The 18,090-nt window shown below is 43.5% G+C and overlaps 1 protein-coding gene across 1 annotated transcript in view; it reads right to left on the bottom strand.

Annotated features, from left to right (window-relative positions):
• The window catches only part of CACNA2D3 (calcium voltage-gated channel auxiliary subunit alpha2delta 3), a 959,782-nt gene that overhangs the window by 307,716 nt on the left and 633,976 nt on the right, over positions 1–18,090 (bottom strand). The window lies entirely within an intron of this gene.

Below are 18,090 nucleotides of genomic sequence, written 5' to 3'. Positions count from 1 at the left end.
ACCCAAAAGGGTTAATCGTCGGTGGTGGGGAGTGTCTGATCTGGTATTGGCAGCCTATCCTGAGAATAGCCTATAAAAAGTAAAATGCTGGAGAACACCTTTAAAGGAGTTATCCCATGTTTGATGTAAAAAAAATTCTAATCAGACATCATATGGTACATGACAATACTTTCTAACAAATCTAGAACCAGCCCTGCACCTCACATAGATCCGGAGAGCTCCACATTCACTGCTCCAATTGCTCTGCTAGATTATCATTAACCAGGCAGCTCAGAGGGCATGCCCTTTCTGCTGCAGCTCTCTCCCTGTAATTGCCACAGCTTCTAACAGAACATATGGCCGGTGACATTTGAAGTTTTAAACTGAGCGTGTGCGACCAGCTCAGTGAGACAAACAATAAGAAAAAGAGCAAACAGCAGGTGGCGCTATACAGATACATCTTATTGGATAGTGAACTGGCTATGTTCAATTTTAATTCCATGCAATTACAGAAGTATTCAGATCCAGGTGCTGGTTTGTAAAATATACATTTTATTTCAGAAATGAAAGGGAAAATTAAATATCTGAATATCCCAGCAAGTAATGGGTGAGTGAAGCCTATCATTTAGGCTACGTCAGGAACATGGCTGCCATCTTGAAAGCTGCCATATTGGATCAAGGGCAAATTTTGTGGCAATCAAAATAAAAGGGTGTCCTGAGACTTTCGACTCACCCTGTAGAATATGTTTATAGAATATGACACAACCCCTTTAAGGAAGCAATTTGTGCCAGCTCTGCCACAGCCGACAAACTCGACTCTAAGGGTGCATTCACATGACCAGGGGTGGATTGGCCATAGACCTTACAGAGAAATTTCCCGGTGGGCCGATGCCCAGGGGGCTGCCTGAGCCCTCCTCATAGCCGCCAGTGGAGGTTTTGGGGGATGTATTTTGTGCTGCTGACAGTATTTTGTGATGGACTGTGGTATTTAGCTCTGTTGGGGCGGTATAATGTGCTGCAATATGGTTTTTCAGACCCCGCCTTCTTGTGTTGGCCCTGCCCTCAATCAATTTGGACCTGAGTACAAAATGGGGTCACTTTTAGTATTTTTTTCAAGGCCACTTTAAGTTCCCAGTCTGCCCCTGCACATGACAGCGAAAAATGGCTGTATTCGGAGCAGTGCAAGTCTATGGGCATAATAACATGGTCATTTTGTTAACAGCCAGTGAATAATGGCCGTCAGAAATTGGACATTTTCTATTTGGACCGTTTTCATGGATGGCTGATCCCCGAACAATTAAAGGGGCCATTTTTAACAGTCTTTTCTTTAAAGGTATCCGTTAAAAAAAAAAAAAAGTCCATTAAAAACAGGCTGTTATGCCGTTTTGAACGGTCATTTTTTTTAATGGTCGTGTGAACGTACCATAATGCATGGGTAAATAAAGAACCAGTGTTTCCTTCTTCCAGTTTTACCTGAATGTATGTCTTTTCCTCTACAATTTATGATGCATGCACGTAAAACTTTGCACGCCTCGGCAGGAATAGAATATAAAGAATATTCAGTTATCTGTTCATAAAATGAGCTTGTAAATTTCACCATGGTGATTAAGATTAAGTACGTGCTACCCCTTGACTTGTTTCACGAGGCAGAAGGCAACTGGCATTCTGAACGCTGTTGTCTTGTATTACGTGTAAGGCCTTAACCTAGGAGTGAATAGGTTTTGATTGGCAATGGAACCCATTTATTTTGGATTTCGTGTGCATGCCAGTTGGCGCTTGAAAACTGCCAAAGTGTGCTTTTTTTAGCCGAAAGGAAAGAATGACAGAAATAGTTGAACCACGAAATAGATCTTTGGGAACACTGCAAGGATGATGTGAAATGCACTGGGTCAGTATTAGGACCACACCGGAATATATAACTTCTACATTTTTCTTATGGTTTTTGTAGCTTTTAATTGAAGCCTCGCGTTTTTGTCTTGTTGTAAGGTGATCAACATTTTAATTTTTTTTTAGAAAAGTTGTGCTTGGTGTCAGACCCTTTTTCTAGTTCACTGGATGACCTGCAGAAGTGGGACCAGGCAACCTGTATAGTTGAAAAGTTCATAGCTTTATGGGTCACCTTAGTCAAGGGTGGGCTAGACATTGGCCCCACTATGACTGTGTCTCCCACAGGCTCACATAAACCTGGTGCTGGTCTTACTGTCATATCAAGAGGCACATTAAGAGAACATCAGATCTAGAAAAGTGGACAGTCGACAAGCTTGCCCACATTGTTTGTCAGTCTGTAGGACTTTCTGCATGATGAAACAGTCTTGTAGAAATCCTTCTGAAAACACAGGGGCTCACTTCCTGCTGATCAGTTCCACTTTCAGTTGGGGAGCACATGAGCGAGGTAGGGCTTAGTTGAGGACCTAGCGTCTATCTCGACATTTTTTATTTTCTTACTGCCCCCCTTTCCTCACTGTCAGTGCTCAAAACACAATCGGGACTGCTGTGCCATGCCAACATTATGGTGGGGACTGCTAATCCTGACTATGTATATCAGTGCACCTTTAAACCCTGACAAGGGGGTACGGGGGGAAATAGGAAAATTAAAAATAGTGATCTGGACTCTTTATTTGCAGCACTACTCATGCATTACGCTGGTGACAGATTCCCTTTAAAGGAGGAAGGGCTAGAAGTAAAAAAAAAAATTTGATCCTTGTTGCAAGCTTTTTGGTTTGGAGTTATAAATCTCTTTAAAGGAACCAAACATGGATAGACATTATTACATTAAAGGGGTTCTCCATGCTTTTCATATAATGACCTATCCTCAGGATAGGTCATCAATATCAGATCGGCGAGAGGTCCGACACTCGCCACCCTTCACCGTCTCCTGTCTCTCTTCCTGCTTGCTGCTGCTATGGCTATGGCAAGCAGCAAAAGAGAAAGGAGATGGCAGGAGCCCACGGCGCACGCCTTCCCTTCATACAGCGTATCAGCAGGGGTGCCGGGTGTCAGACCCCCACCGATCCGATATTGATGACCTAACCTGACGATAGGTCATCAATATGAAAAGCCTGGGAAACTCCTTTAAATCTAACTGCAGGCCTCTGAAGATCTCTAAAGTTTGAAGGCCTTGCTCAAAGCTGGTGTCTTCTGGATTTATTTTATTGTAGCTCACAGTATGAGATTCCATAGCAAGGCTGTTTAGCATTTGATTAGAAAGAAAAACAAATGTTTGCATGCTTTATGCCACATTGTTTGATCAGTTGTATTATACAATGGCATAAAACATATAGGAACTGTAATCTAATAGGAAAATACCCCCTGTACATCCCAGTTGCTTAAAGGATATGGTAAGCATATTAGGCTTAGGGCTCTGTATGGTCATGTTGCCAACCATATTACATACAGTATGCATGCTTGGTTAAAAAAAATAAAAGTTGTTCTATATATATTTCTTATACCTTTCCACTAAGGTTCAGGAGAGAACAACATCTGCTTTATATTATTTCGGATTTGGGAATGAAATAATGCAAAAAATATGTTTATTTTCAGAATGCAAGTCCTAAAACCCAGCTCTGTGTGTGAGCAGAACCTCAGAAAAGTACGAGGGACTGCTTTGTGCATGAAGGGCGAATGCTGCAGACATTCAGGTGAATACTTCAAAAATTCTAAACTTTCATTATTTTTGGAAAGTGTATACAGCAAATATATGTAAGGATTGAAGAATTGCACTATTGGAAGTCAATTGGAATAAACCCTCAGGAATAGATTGCGCTGTAGATAAAAAGACAAAACTAGTGTCCAAGAAAGCCAACTAAGATCGGGACATGGATAAAGGGAATAGGTCATCAGAAGATTACCTTTTGTTTAAATCAAGATTTTATGTTAAACATATTTTTTTTAGTTTTCTATGTCACTAACTATATATTTTTTTAAAATCCTAAGATTCTACAGTTTCTTATCTGACCACTAGGCCAAATACTATCAACACTTCCTATTCTATACAGATCGCTTTTCAGTAGTCATCTCATTATCATCATTGTTCCGCAGAATGGATGAATAGAGTCAAAAACTTTTTTTTTTCTGGAGTGCTGCTTCTGTATTAACCCAGAGTGGCATTACCACCTCTTTTGGGCCCCCCACTATCTTTATTGGTGCATCCTGTTTCATCTCCTATACTTTATATCCATTTCCTGCAAAATGTGTATTTAAATTTCTTCATAAACTACTGGTAACATGTAATGTGCCTGGTCTACCAGCAGATGGCGGCAACATTAGCAGAGTTTGTTTTCCTGGAGAGGAACCTTCCAGTTCCATTCCAACCCTCTCTAGAGAGGGAGGAGTTTAGTTAGTGAAGGAGAGTCTAGCCTTCCCCTCCCCGGGGAGAGGTTGTGTGTCTAGCCTTCCCCCTGCTTGGGGAAGCAGCAGGCCTCGTCCCTGCCGGACAGGCGCTGCTTGTGAGTTCTACATGGTTGCGTGTCCCCTCCTGGGCTTGCATTGCCTAAAGCCAAGCTAAGTAAGCTTGAAACCAGGAAGAAGTTTCTAGGATTACAGTGAAAGACAGACTACAGACAGCTAAGCTAAGTTCCAGCAGAAGAGGAGAAGCTTCCCATTTGATCCAGCTAACATAGCAGATCTGAGAAAGCTACAGTATAGCAGAGCTGAGATTGTTACAGAAGTGTTTTCCTGCCAGAGTTAATGTGAAAACCTGCTGATGACCAAGATAAAGTTGGAAGATTGTTCCTTGGTGAAAGTCTATGCAAGTAAAGCGTTGTTCAACGTTAATATAAAGTCTGGACTCCATTTATTCATCATCCAAGTTAATCACCCCTTTTTGCATTGCTTCATCCGACCACGTCTGGGATCCAAGGATATCCAGGTAGGAGCACCGTGACACGTGCATACAACACCTTCAGAGAGATTGTAGGCCACTCTACACCATTCTGGCAATCCTACACCTGTGTGCCAACACTAACATCTATAAAGGGGACTTTATGTCCTCGTTGCTTAACCACAACTGGCGTCACGACTACTTGCTCTGTAAGAGGGACATATATTGTAAAAACCTCCTAAGGGGCAAGGAATACCCCGAACATCCGGCCTACAGGCGCTGCACTTCTTTTTGGTATTTTTATATCTGAAGACTTTTCAGTGGGCCATTGAGTGACTGCGCCCACCTTTCGGTGTTGCAGAATTTTCTAGTTGCTTTTCTTTTAATCCGCTGAACACGAATTTTAATGTTTTCTATATACAGTATTAAGTCCCAATTACGAAATTATTCAGAGTCTAGATGCTTATTTTTTAGCCCAGTTCAACAAGGGTAAGTGCCAGTTACCTGTGTTTCAGCCTGCAGTCCCTGGGGAGAAATGGGATTTGCTGTTATTGAAAGCCTTGCAGTTCTTAAGTGGGGGGCATTAACTTTCCCCGGAGATGAGGCCTTTTCTGTTTTCCCATACTAAGAGGAAAAAATTTCCCCAGAATTTACAGCTATGAAAGACTTAATTTCGTAATCTCTAAATTCTCAGTTTTCAGGTACCTACAATATATGGTGACAGACAGTTCACGTTTTAATTTAAATGTAACTACCGTAGCTGCCGGCGGCTGCGCCGCTTACATTGGTTCCATTCAGCTCCTCTCTGACTTGATCCTTGCAGCACAAATCTTTATTTAACAATCGTTAAAAGGCCCATATTTATGTCAGCGTGTGCTCATGTGTATGCGTTGTGCTAGGATTTAAGGCTGATGAGAGTAATGTAGGAGTACTTCACTGGAATGTAGAGTGATACATTTATTCATGAACAAAGCCCCTACCTAAATGGTCTAAAGCAGAAACATTAAAAAGGGTTGCGTCACGAAGCACATTCTACATTTTTCAAACCAGCACCTGGATCTGAATACTTTTGTAATTGCATGAAATTAAAAACATTAGTATAGCCACTGAGTCATTCAATAAAATATATGTGTATAGCGCCACCTGCTGTTTGTTTTTTTCCTTATTTTTTGTCCCTCTCACTGAGATGGTTGAACGTGCTCAGTTTGAATCTTTAACAGCCACCAGCCATATGTTCTGTTAGAAGCTGTGGTAGTTACAGGGAGAGAGCTGCAGCAGAAAGGACACATCCTTTGAGAAAAGGCACATTCCCTAAGCTGCCAGGCTGAAGATAATCTAGCAGAGCAGTGAATGTGGAGATCTCTGGATCTATGTGAGGTAAGTTGCTAGTTCTCGCTTTGTTAGAAAGGTATTGTCCTGTACTATATGATGTCCGATTTTAATTTTTTTACGTCAATCATGGGATAACCCCTTTAAAGGAACCATAAAGTCCTTAAAATGTCAATATGTCAATATAATGGGACAAATTGAGTAACCGCTGGAAAGATTAGGTGTTTTTTTCATATTTATGAAACTAAAGGCAAACTTCAAATTAATTTATCTTCCGACCAGTGGTGTACTTACCATGGAGGCAGGCCAGGCGACTATTATGGGGCACGGCGTGTGAGGGAGCCCGGAGTTGAACTCTCTCTTCTTTTCTCGAAATAAATCCACAGCATTTTTCAGGAGACACCACTAAGAGAAGCTCAGTGTAATACAGCTTCCATTGAGTTCAATGGTAGCTGTACCGATTCCTATGCACTGAGCTCCCACAGCAAACTTTAGTTGTAAGCAGCCAATATTACCATGTACTATATGAAGGGAATAAGTGATTTACAGCAGTAAAGGCAAGAGGGGCTTATTATATGAAACAAATTTCCCCCTCATAATAAAAACATCAGTTCATCAAAACACCTTTTTCACCAACTGTTAAAGGGCCACTTGCAAGGCCTAGTAGGAGTATAAGACAAATATGGAAGACCTGGAGGCCTTGAATGAGCCCCTGGCTGCCATGAAAACACATTTGTCACCCAATCCACCCTGTATGGGAAACCTGTGTAGTGCTCATTACACACCACCATAAAAAAAATGGAACTGCAGAATAAGCCCTGAGCTGGTGTCCATGTTGGGGGCAGTGGGTGATCAATGGATTTCCATAACAGCCAAGGGCTTAATCAGGGCCTTGTCAAAGACCCCCTAAAATGGCAACCAGTCCTAGAATGTGAGCAGGACTAGTTGTCACCACTTGCAGAGCTGCCTAGAGGTGGTGAGGGGTGGGGCCTCAATACGGTCTGGTACTTGCATGTACTACATATTGGTGAGCGTTCCTGTCAGGCTGCTCAGCCATTGTAGGCAGGATCACATCATTACCATCTATTGTAGAGCAGTGTAGTTTCCAGTGAGGCCCCGACCACTCAGCACTCTACGCAGCTATGCAAGTAGTGGCTACCAGTCCTGCATTTGTAAATATATCTTCTTGTAACATCCCCTAATCTATTTTTAATATGACACATCTGTAAGCTACACCTTATTCCCTCTGTGCAGCAGAAGGCCCCTGCGTCTGGGTCAATCATGTCACCTTCAGCATCTAGCACCTTATAGATGTGTCTGCCAAAGATTGTAGATGTTTACACAACCCACTAATGGGAACCTATAGCCTTCCGCTACCTGGTATAGGGTAAGTTATGGTGTGCCCGACAGAAGTAAAGTACAGATGTAGTAGAGTGAACACACATGATTTATGAGATGTGTTATCTAAACTAAATGCATTAAGCAAACACCTTCAATTGCTTTTCAAAGGCTTTTGTTTCAAGATAACGCGATGAGTTAAGAAATTTGAGTTAAGAGTTTGCGTGTTAACCCTGCTACATCTGTATATCAAAAGTAGATTACAGTTTATTACTAGAGTTGAGCGGACACCTGGATGTTCAGGTTCGGCTGGTTCGGCCGAACTTGAAAACAAAGTTCGGGTTCGGGACCCAAACTCGACCCGAACTTGACCCGAACTTGACCCCGAACCCGATCCCCATTGAAGTCAATGGGGACCTGAACTTTTGGGCATTAAAATGGCTCTAAAATAGTCCTGGAAAGGGCTAGAGGGCTGCAAAAGGCATCAAAATGTGCTTAAGAGTAGTGATGTCGCAAACATAAAATTTTCAGTTCGCGAACAGCGAACGAGAACTTCCGCAAATGTTCGCGAACTGGCGAACCGGGCGAACCGCCATAGACTTCAATAGACAGGCGAATTTTAAAACCCACAGGGACTCTTTCTGGCCACAATAGTGATGAGAAAGTTGTTTCAAGGGGTCTAACACCTGGACTGTGGCATGCCGGAGGGGGATCTATGGCAAAACTCCCATGGAAAATTACGTAGTGGACGCAGAGTCGGGTTTTAATCCATAAAGGGCATAAATCAACTAACATTCCTAAATTGTTTGGAATAACGTGCTTTAAAACATCCAGTGTGTGTATACGATCAGGTATGATGTTGTATCGATCAGGTAGTGTAAGGGTTACGCCCGCATCACAGACATTGACAGACCAAACTCCCCTTTTAATGCACCGCAAACAGTTCATTTGCACAACCGCAAACTCCCCATTTGCACAAGGTTGGATACCAAGCTAGCCACGTCCCGGTGATGTCATTGAAGGTTTCTTCCTCCACCCAGCCACGTACAACACCAAGGGTCCCCGAAAGGTCAATTGAATTGATTTTTCGAACGGGGAGATGGTTAAAAAAACGCTGGCTCCCTCCCCTTTGTTTTTATCCACGGTGACTGCGTCTGCGCCGTGCAATTTACTGTCACACCCGATATGAGTGGTATTTTCTGTAGTACTATTCTCATCAGTTTAATCCCTCTAACGTCCCCAATCTGGGTGCCATTTATTGAATAGATTTTTCGAACGGGGAGATGGTATCAGTGGTTGGCACTGGCAGTGGGCACACTACAGTCAGTAGAAGCGGGCCTGACACACACTGGCAGCAGGCAAGCAACTGAAATTACACTAAAGTGTAAAAATTAAATGCCTTATTTATCGGCAAGCTACTGTGCCACCCGGTATGAGTGGTTGGCACTGGCAGTGGGCACACTACAGTCAGTGGAAGAGGGCCTGACACACACTGGCAGCAGGCAAGCAACTGAATTTAGACTACTGTCTAAAAATTAAATGCCTTATTTATCGGCAAGCTACTGTGCCACCCGGTATCAGTGGTTGGCACTGGCAGTGGGCACACTACAGTCAGTGGAAGCGGGCCTGACACACACTGGCAGCAGGCAAGCAACTGAATTTAGACTACTGTCTAAAAATTAAATGCCTTATTTATCGGCAAGCTACTGTGCCACCCGGTATCAGTGGTTGGCACTGGCAGTGGGCACACTACAGTCAGTTGAAGTCGGCCTGACACACACTAGCAGCAGGCAAGCAGCTGAAATTACACTAAAGTGTAAAAATTAAATGCCTTTTTTATGCAAAGTCCTGTGCCAGCCGGTATGAGTGGTGGGCACTGGCAGTGGGCACACTACAGTCAGTGGAAGTCAGCCTGACACACACTGGCAGGCAACTAACCTTAGATTAAAGTGTAAAAATTAAGTGCCTATTTTTTAAGCAAAGTCCTGTGCCACTCGGTATGACAGGGGTGGGCACTGGCAGTGGGCACACTACAGTCAGTTGAAGTCGGCCTGACACACACTAGCAGCAGGCAAGCAGCTGAAATTACATTAAAGTGTAAAAATTAAATGCCTTTTTTAAGCAAAGTCCTGTGCCAGCCGGTATGAGTGGTGGGCACTGGCAGCGGGCACACTACAGTCAGTGGAAGTCAGCCTGACACACACTGGCAGGCAACTAACCTTAGATTAAAGTGTAAAAATTAAGTGCCTATTTTTTAAGCAAAGTCCTGTGCCACTCGGTATGACAGGGGTGGGCACTGGCAGTGGGCACACTACAGTCAGTGGAAGTCAGCCTGACACACACTGGCAGGCAACTAACCTTAGATTAAAGTGTAAAAATTAAGTGCCTATTTTTTAAGCAAAGTCCTGTGCCACTCGGTATGACAGGGGTGGGCACTGGCAGTGGGCACACTACAGTCAGTGGAAGTCAGCCTGACACACACTGGCAGGCAACTAACCTTAGATTAAAGTGTAAAAATTAAGTGCCTATTTTTTAAGCAAAGTCCTGTGCCACTCGGGATGACAGGGGTGGGCACTGGCAGTGGGCACACTACAGTCAGTTGAAGTCGGCCTGACACACACTGGCAGGCAACTAACCTTAGATTAAAGTGTAAAAATGAAGTGCCTTTTTTTTAAGTAAAGTCCTGTGCCACACGGGATGACAGGGGTGGGCACTGGCAGTGGGCACACTACAGTCAGTTGAAGTCGGCCTGACACACACTAGCAGCAGGCAAGCAGCTGAAATTACACTAAAGTGTAAAAATTAAATGCCTTTTTTATGCAAAGTCCTGTGCCAGCCGGTATGAGTGGTGGGCACTGGCAGTGGGCACACTACAGTCAGTGGAAGTCAGCCTGACACACACTGGCAGGCAACTAACCTTAGATTAAAGTGTAAAAATTAAGTGCCTATTTTTTAAGCAAAGTCCTGTGCCACTCGGTATGACAGGGGTGGGCACTGGCAGTGGGCACACTACAGTCAGTTGAAGTCGGCCTGACACACACTAGCAGCAGGCAAGCAGCTGAAATTACATTAAAGTGTAAAAATTAAATGCCTTTTTTAAGCAAAGTCCTGTGCCAGCCGGTATGAGTGGTGGGCACTGGCAGTGGGCACACTACAGTCAGTGGAAGTCAGCCTGACACACACTGGCAGGCAACTAACCTTAGATTAAAGTGTAAAAATTAAGTGCCTATTTTTTAAGCAAAGTCCTGTGCCACTCGGTATGACAGGGGTGGGCACTGGCAGTGGGCACACTACAGTCAGTGGAAGTCAGCCTGACACACACTGGCAGGCAACTAACCTTAGATTAAAGTGTAAAAATTAAGTGCCTATTTTTTAAGCAAAGTCCTGTGCCACTCGGTATGACAGGGGTGGGCACTGGCAGTGGGCACACTACAGTCAGTGGAAGTCAGCCTGACACACACTGGCAGGCAACTAACCTTAGATTAAAGTGTAAAAATTAAGTGCCTATTTTTTAAGCAAAGTCCTGTGCCACTCGGGATGACAGGGGTGGGCACTGGCAGTGGGCACACTACAGTCAGTTGAAGTCGGCCTGACACACACTGGCAGGCAACTAACCTTAGATTAAAGTGTAAAAATGAAGTGCCTTTTTTTTAAGCAAAGTCCTGTGCCACACGGGATGACAGGGGTGGGCACTGGCAGTGGGCACACTACAGTCAGTTGAAGTCGGCCTGACACACACTAGCAGCAGGCAAGCAGCTGAAATTACACTAAAGTGTAAAAATTAAATGCCTTTTTTATGCAAAGTCCTGTGCCAGCCGGTATGAGTGGTGGGCACTGGCAGTGGGCACACTACAGTCAGTGGAAGTCAGCCTGACACACACTGGCAGGCAACTAACCTTAGATTAAAGTGTAAAAATTAAGTGCCTTTTTTTAAGCAAAGTCCTGTGCCACACGGAATGACAGGGGTGAGCACTGGCAGTGGGCACACTACAGTCTGTGGGCCTGCAGCTCCTCACACACAGGCAGGCCAGGCAACTGCAATATGTATATAAAGGAAAAAAAAAAAGCAGACTAATGTTGCAGCCCTAAAAAGGGCTTTTTGGGGTGCTGTCAGGACGCTGTCCTTACAGCAGAGATCAGATGAGTCTTTCAGGACTGGAGTGGACACTGAATTCACTAGCCTAGCTATCGATTTCCCAATTAAATCAGCAGCAGTTACAGTCTCCCTCCTCTCACTAAGACTGCAGCTTCAGAATGAATCTAAAATGGATGCTGTGCAGGAGGTGGGAGGGTCTGGGAGGGAGGGTATGCTGCTGATTGGCTGGAATGTGTCTGCTGACTGTGAGGTACAGGGTCAAAGTTTGCTCAATGATGATGTATAGGGGGCGGACCGAACATCGCATGTGTTCGCCCGGCAGAGGCGAACGCGAACAAGCTATGTTCGCCGGGAACTGTTCGCCGTCGGATAGTTCGGGCCATCTCTACTTAAGAGCATGGCAAGTGTTCTTCAAACAAATGTGGATAGGGAAATGACTTAAAATAACATAAAATACAGAAAAATTTAAAATAACAATCTGGATCTAGGAGTAGGAGGGTGAGGAGGCAGTGTATGGGTGGATGTGGCGGTGTAGGTTGACGTGGCGGTGTAGGTGGAAGCGGCGGTGAAAAAGGAATAGGTAGCCAACACTGATTTGTGTTATTTTTTATTTTTAAATTGGGGTATCCCCCAAAATATTGGGACATATAACAAAATAAAACTAAGAATAAGTGCACTTGAGTACAAGAATAGATGGTTGAGGCTGGTATAAATGTCTATTCTGCACAAGGTACGGACAAGTCCTGTGGGATCCATGCCTGGTTCATTTTAATAAAGGTAAGCTTGTCCACATTGGCTGCGGCCTGTGATAATGCTCTCTGCCGTGCTAAACACACGTTCACACTATACACTGGCTGCAGGGCAGGTCAGAACCTCCAAGGCTGACAAAGCTTTTCCACATTTGGGCCATGCTAACCCTGCCTTCTCAGGTGCTGGCGGTGCCCCAGCTGCATTGGCGACCTCTTCCTCCTCCTCTACCTTGTGCTTCCACTGTGCCCCCGCTGTCAGGTGGGAATGCCATCAGCAGCGTGCGCTTGTAGTCGCGCATCTTCCGATCAGTAACAGATGTTTTCACTAAATTTAGTTCCCTGTCAGCAATGCAGAGCAGGGGTTCATTCACAGCAAAAGGGGGTTCATGTCACTCAGCAATACAACAGAGGATTTTGAGAGATTTAGGCCCCTGTCACCCAGGCACAGCAGGGGTTTGTATATGCCAAAAATCGTAAAATGTCACCCGACAATTGAAAATAAGAATTTTTTCAATTTAGGGCACTAAAATTTGCACTTTTTTTAAAATTAAAATGGCTCTAAAATAGTCCTTGAAAAGGCTAGAGGAATGTAAAAGGCAGTAAAATGTGCTTAAGAGCATGGCAACTGCTCTGCAAACAAATGTGGATAGGGAAATAACTTAAAATGAAATACAATAACTAAAAAGTACAAATTATTAACCTGCAACTTAGAGAAGGAGGTGGATATAGAGTCGGAGGTTGAGAAAGCGGTGAATGTGGTGTTGTAGGTGGAGGCAGCAATGGATGAGGAACAGGTAGCCAACAATGTTTTTTTTTTTTTTTTTTTATTGGGGTAGGTAGCCCCCAAAATATTGAGACAAATAAAAAAAAAGAAAACAAAGAATCATTTCACTTGACTTGAGTACAAGAATGTATGTTTGATGGTGGTATAAATGTCTATTCTGCACAAGGTACAGACAAGTCTTGTGGGATCCAAGCCTGGTTCATTTTAATGAACGTGAGCTTGTCCACGTTGGCTGTGGACAGGCGGCTGCGTCTGTCTGTAATGACGCCTCCTGCCGTGCTAAATACACGTTCAGAGAGTACACTGGCTGCAGGGCAGGCCAGCACCTCCAAGGCATACAGGGCAAGCTCTGGCCATGTGGACAATTTGGAGACCCAGAAGTTGAATGGGGCAGAACCCTCAGTCAGTACGTGTAGGCGTGTGCACAGGTACTGTTCTACCATGTTGTTCAAATGCTGCCTCCTGCTAACACGTTCCATATCAGCAGTTGGGCCCGGTTGCTGCGGCGAGGTGACAAAGCTTTTCCACATGTCGGCCATGCTAACCCTGCCTTCTGAGGTGCTGGCGCTGACACAGCTGCGTTGGTGACCTCTTCCTCCACCCCTGCCTTCGCCTTGTGCTTCCACTTGTCCCCCGACGTCAGTCGGGAATGCTCTCAGGATCGCGTGCGCCTGTAGTCGTGCATCTTCCGATCACGCTCCAGTGAGGGAATTAAGGACGGCACATTGTCTTTGTAACGGGGATCCAGCAGGGTGGCCACCCAGTAGTCAGCACACGTTAAAATGTGGGCAACTCTGCAGTCGTTGCGCAGGCACTGCAGCATGTAGTCGCTCATGTGTGCCAGGCTGCCCAGAGGTAAGGACAAGCTGTCCTCTGTGGGAGGCGTATCGTCTGCATCCTCCGTATCCCCCCAGCCACGCACCAGTGATGGGCCCGAGCTGCGTTGGATGGTTTGGTGTTCGCCGATTATTATGGCGCTTTTTGAAAGGCTGCAAAGCAGCCAATCAACAAGCGTCATACTACTTGCCCCAAAAGGCCATCACAGCTATGCCTACTATTGACATGGCTGTGATTGGCCAACTGCAGCATGTGACCCAGCCTCTATATAAGCTGGAGTCACTTAGCACCGCCCGTCACTCTGCTCGGTTTAGTGTAGGGAGAGGCTGCAGCTGCTGTGAGGGAGAGATCAAGGAGCGATCTTATCAAGAACTGGTTTATGTACTCAGCGATCTACAGAAAAAGTGTTTTGTGGGTGCAGTGCACAAGACACTTCCCTATTAATGCCCCGCCCATGGACATGACATCACAGGAAATAAGAAAGAGTTGCATGGGCATGTGACCACAGCCCACGACGTTGGATATGAGCAATAAAAGTAAATGAAATACATTACAAATATAAACAACTGCCTTCAATAATGATTATTTTAAAGGTATGTTGATGCAAACTGGAAAACCCCTTTAAGTACTAAGTGCTGTAAACAAGGTTAAATTCACAATAGCAACAAAATGTTGTCCTCCATTCCTTCTGAATAATATTTCCTAAAACAAGGCAAATTTTTGGATTCTGATTCATGACAAAATGAATTATGCTAATCTGTGCAAATTGGCTAATGTTATTCAGCCATCAAACCGAAAAGAACAGCGTCCTTAATGTACTGTAACCTAAAGGTGATTATGTTTGCTGTAAATCTATACATTACATGTATGTGCACTCCCCACAACCACTTATCCTCCATTTCATGAATGAAGTACAGTAAATTAATTAAATTCCTAAACTGACTTTTAAGTGAAGTCCAAGCTAAGCTGAAGATTTCAATGTTGCTTTAAAGAGGGCTAAACAGTTTTAAAGTCGCATACCTGAATCATGAACTCAGCCGGGTGCATGTTGTGACTGCATGCAGTCATACATTGCAAACACATGGACGGAGGAAAAACGTTACTTTGAACAATAAAAAGCAATTAAACTACTGAGTGGTTCACAGTAGACAAGTTATGGTAGAGGCTTTGTATAGAATAAAGGGATTATGCTAATACTGCATTTAAAGAATCACTGAAGCACATGTATTTGGAGTGTGTTTTCTACCCGGCTTGCATAAACCATAGCATTTGTACTTACATAAATTCTGGGAAACATTTAGCAAGAAATATAAAATGAAAAAAGACAGAATATAGGGGGGGGGGGGGAGTCAGGTGACGGATATTTGCCTAGGAGCTATGCGCCAGGGTGGTAACATTCTGACTCTAGTCAGAGTATATAGATACAGGGCTTGATCACTAGAGTAGACTTCATAGATAGTGTTGAGCGAATTTCTGTTTTAAGTTCGGCGTCTAAAGTTCGGCTTCTGGTTAGCGGAGAATCCCGATATGGATTCCGAATTCCGTTGTGGTCCGTGGTAGCGGAATCAATAATCGGCCATTATTGATTCCGCTACCACAGACCACAACGGAATTCGGAATCCATATCGGGATTCTTCGCTAACCGGAAGCCGAACTTTAGACGCCGAACTTAAAACAGAAGTTCGCTCAACACTATTCATAGACTGACATTTCCTGCTTTTAGCTTGTAAGCTTTGCTGCACAGACTGGGGCTGGATAACCATAGTCAACATATTATCAATATTTTTTCCAGGTCAATACACCTTTTAACATCAGCTTTTAAAGAGGTTCTTTGGGAACGATTTAAATGTATACTGTTAGACGTGTAGAAAGGGCAGGATAGAAACACCATACATCCATATAACACTCTGTAAGCATCTCCCCTAACACTCCATTGTCTATGGTCGAGTACTAAAGTCCATCACGCAGAGTCTATTCCGGCAATAGAAGGATATAGATGCTTCCAGTATGGCTGATAACTAGAGATGAACAGATCTATTCTAAAACTTGTGAATTAGACCCGAAATTTCCAAAAAAATTTGGATTACAAGAATTAGATTTTTTTTTTTTGTGATTGATTTTGGGAGAATTAAGAGAGAGGGAGAGAATGAGAAAGAGACTCTTCGTGGAAATCGGGGCACTTGTGATTTGGGTTGAATTTATTTGGACCTAAATTTAATTTTAAGAATTCTACTCCAAGCCATGATTTAAAAAACATAAAATAATGTAGTTACATTTTATATAAAGAACAACGCTATTATTTTTTCTACAGATTTTACATCTAATTTGCGAAACTAAAATTAAATACATGAGAAAATCATAGTAAGGCCTTTTTCTTTTGTTTCTGCGATGACATCCATGAAAAAATGGTCAGTTCATTCATGGAGATGTCTGTAATGGATAGGTGTTTGGTCCATGGTCCCATCTCTGGGACTCACACCATCAGACATTAGGGGCATATCCTAGAAATATGCCCCCAATGTATGAGATGGGCCAACCCCTTTAATAAAATTGGCACATCTTGCTCCAGAGCACTTCTATGAAAACCTTATAAAAAATGACTGTGTGTCAGGGAACAGTTTAGTGCCAGGCCTCCTTCACCGCGAGTCCCCTACCAGTTTCATAATGGAACTACTGAAATTGGCAACTATATTACAACATTGTGTCCTGAGGAATACAATAGACCTAAAGCTGAAGCACGGATGCCAGCTGGGTAGCTCCTGATCTTTGATGTAAAACATAGTGTATTGCCTACATTTACAATTATAATTACTTGTAATTATAGGCGGAGGCCTCAGCACCAGCAGAGACATATTTAATTCCTCTGAACTGGCTTGAGAAAAATCAATAATCTTTATAGGCATGTAAGTTGTATTCTTTGCTGTATTCCAAGGTTATAAGATGCCAGGTCACCGTGCCCTGCAGATCCTAGCACATAAAGTACATGATAATTCATTATAAGTATAGATACCCTACAGACAGGGCCGTCTTTAACGCAGGGGAAAAGGGGCAGCTGCCCCCGGGCCCAGTTGCTCCTGGGAGGCCCAAGTCAGTTGTCTCTTGAGCCCCGCTGGCCACTGCCCACAAATTCAATGACATCGTTTAATAGCATCCTTTGATACAGAATGCTAAGTAAAATGTCTATTGTAGGTTAAAAAATAATAAAATAATTACTCACCTCATCCTGTTGATCGCGCAGCCATTATCGTCTTCTTTCTTCTTCTTGCAGGACCTGCAAAAGGACCTTCGATGACGTCATCGCGCTCACCACGAGGTGAGTGCGGTGACGTCAGCGCAGGTCCTACTGAATGAAGATAGAAGGATCTTGTATCTTTATTCAGCAGGAAATGCGCTGACGTCACCGCACTCACCTCGTGGTGAGCGTGATGATGTCATCGAAGGTCCTTTTGCAGGTCCTGCAAGAAGCAGAAAGAAGACGATAATGGCTGCGCGATCAAGCGGAAGAAGTGAGTAATTATTTTATTATTTTTTAATACCATTTATTAACTGCCTGAATAAATAGAACACTTAAAATACCATTTTATTAAATACTTCCTATTAAAAACTTGTGGCTCTCCACTAGTTTTACAAAAACAGGCTCAATGTGAGAGGGGGCGGTGTTTGTCCACAAATTATAAGGACACAGCAACCATTTCACTGTTATCTCTCACACATTAGTGTATAGTTGTCCACTGTGGGAGATGTGTGCCAATATTGTTTATTTACAGCGTCAGTGTATATTAACACACAATGTATCACTTTCCCTTTAAAGTGGTGTCTATAAGATACAATGGGATGTTGTCCCAGGTTAACCCATTCATATGCAAGCACTATTGTTTTATGTGCCAAATGTGGCCACCAGCACCATACATCCAGGATGTGACCAGGGATCTAATAATGTATGGTGCTGGTGGCACATAAAACAATATCGCTTGCATATGAATGAGTGATCCTCACATTGAGAAAGTCCATGGATTTCAAAAGACACCATGTAATTCTGCATTTCCCCTGCGGAGGCGCTACAGGGAAATTGAGCACTTTTTTTTAAAAAAGTATTCATAAAATGAACACTCCTTAGATTACTTCAGGAAGGAATCAGTCTTTTTACCCAGGAGGTTAT

This window comes from Bufo bufo, chromosome 9, assembly GCF_905171765.1.
Source record: "Bufo bufo chromosome 9, aBufBuf1.1, whole genome shotgun sequence".
NCBI classification, from domain to species: Eukaryota; Metazoa; Chordata; class Amphibia; order Anura; family Bufonidae; genus Bufo; species Bufo bufo.
Note: the sequence above shows the minus strand (reverse complement) of the source record. Positions and strands in the feature narration are given on the sequence as shown.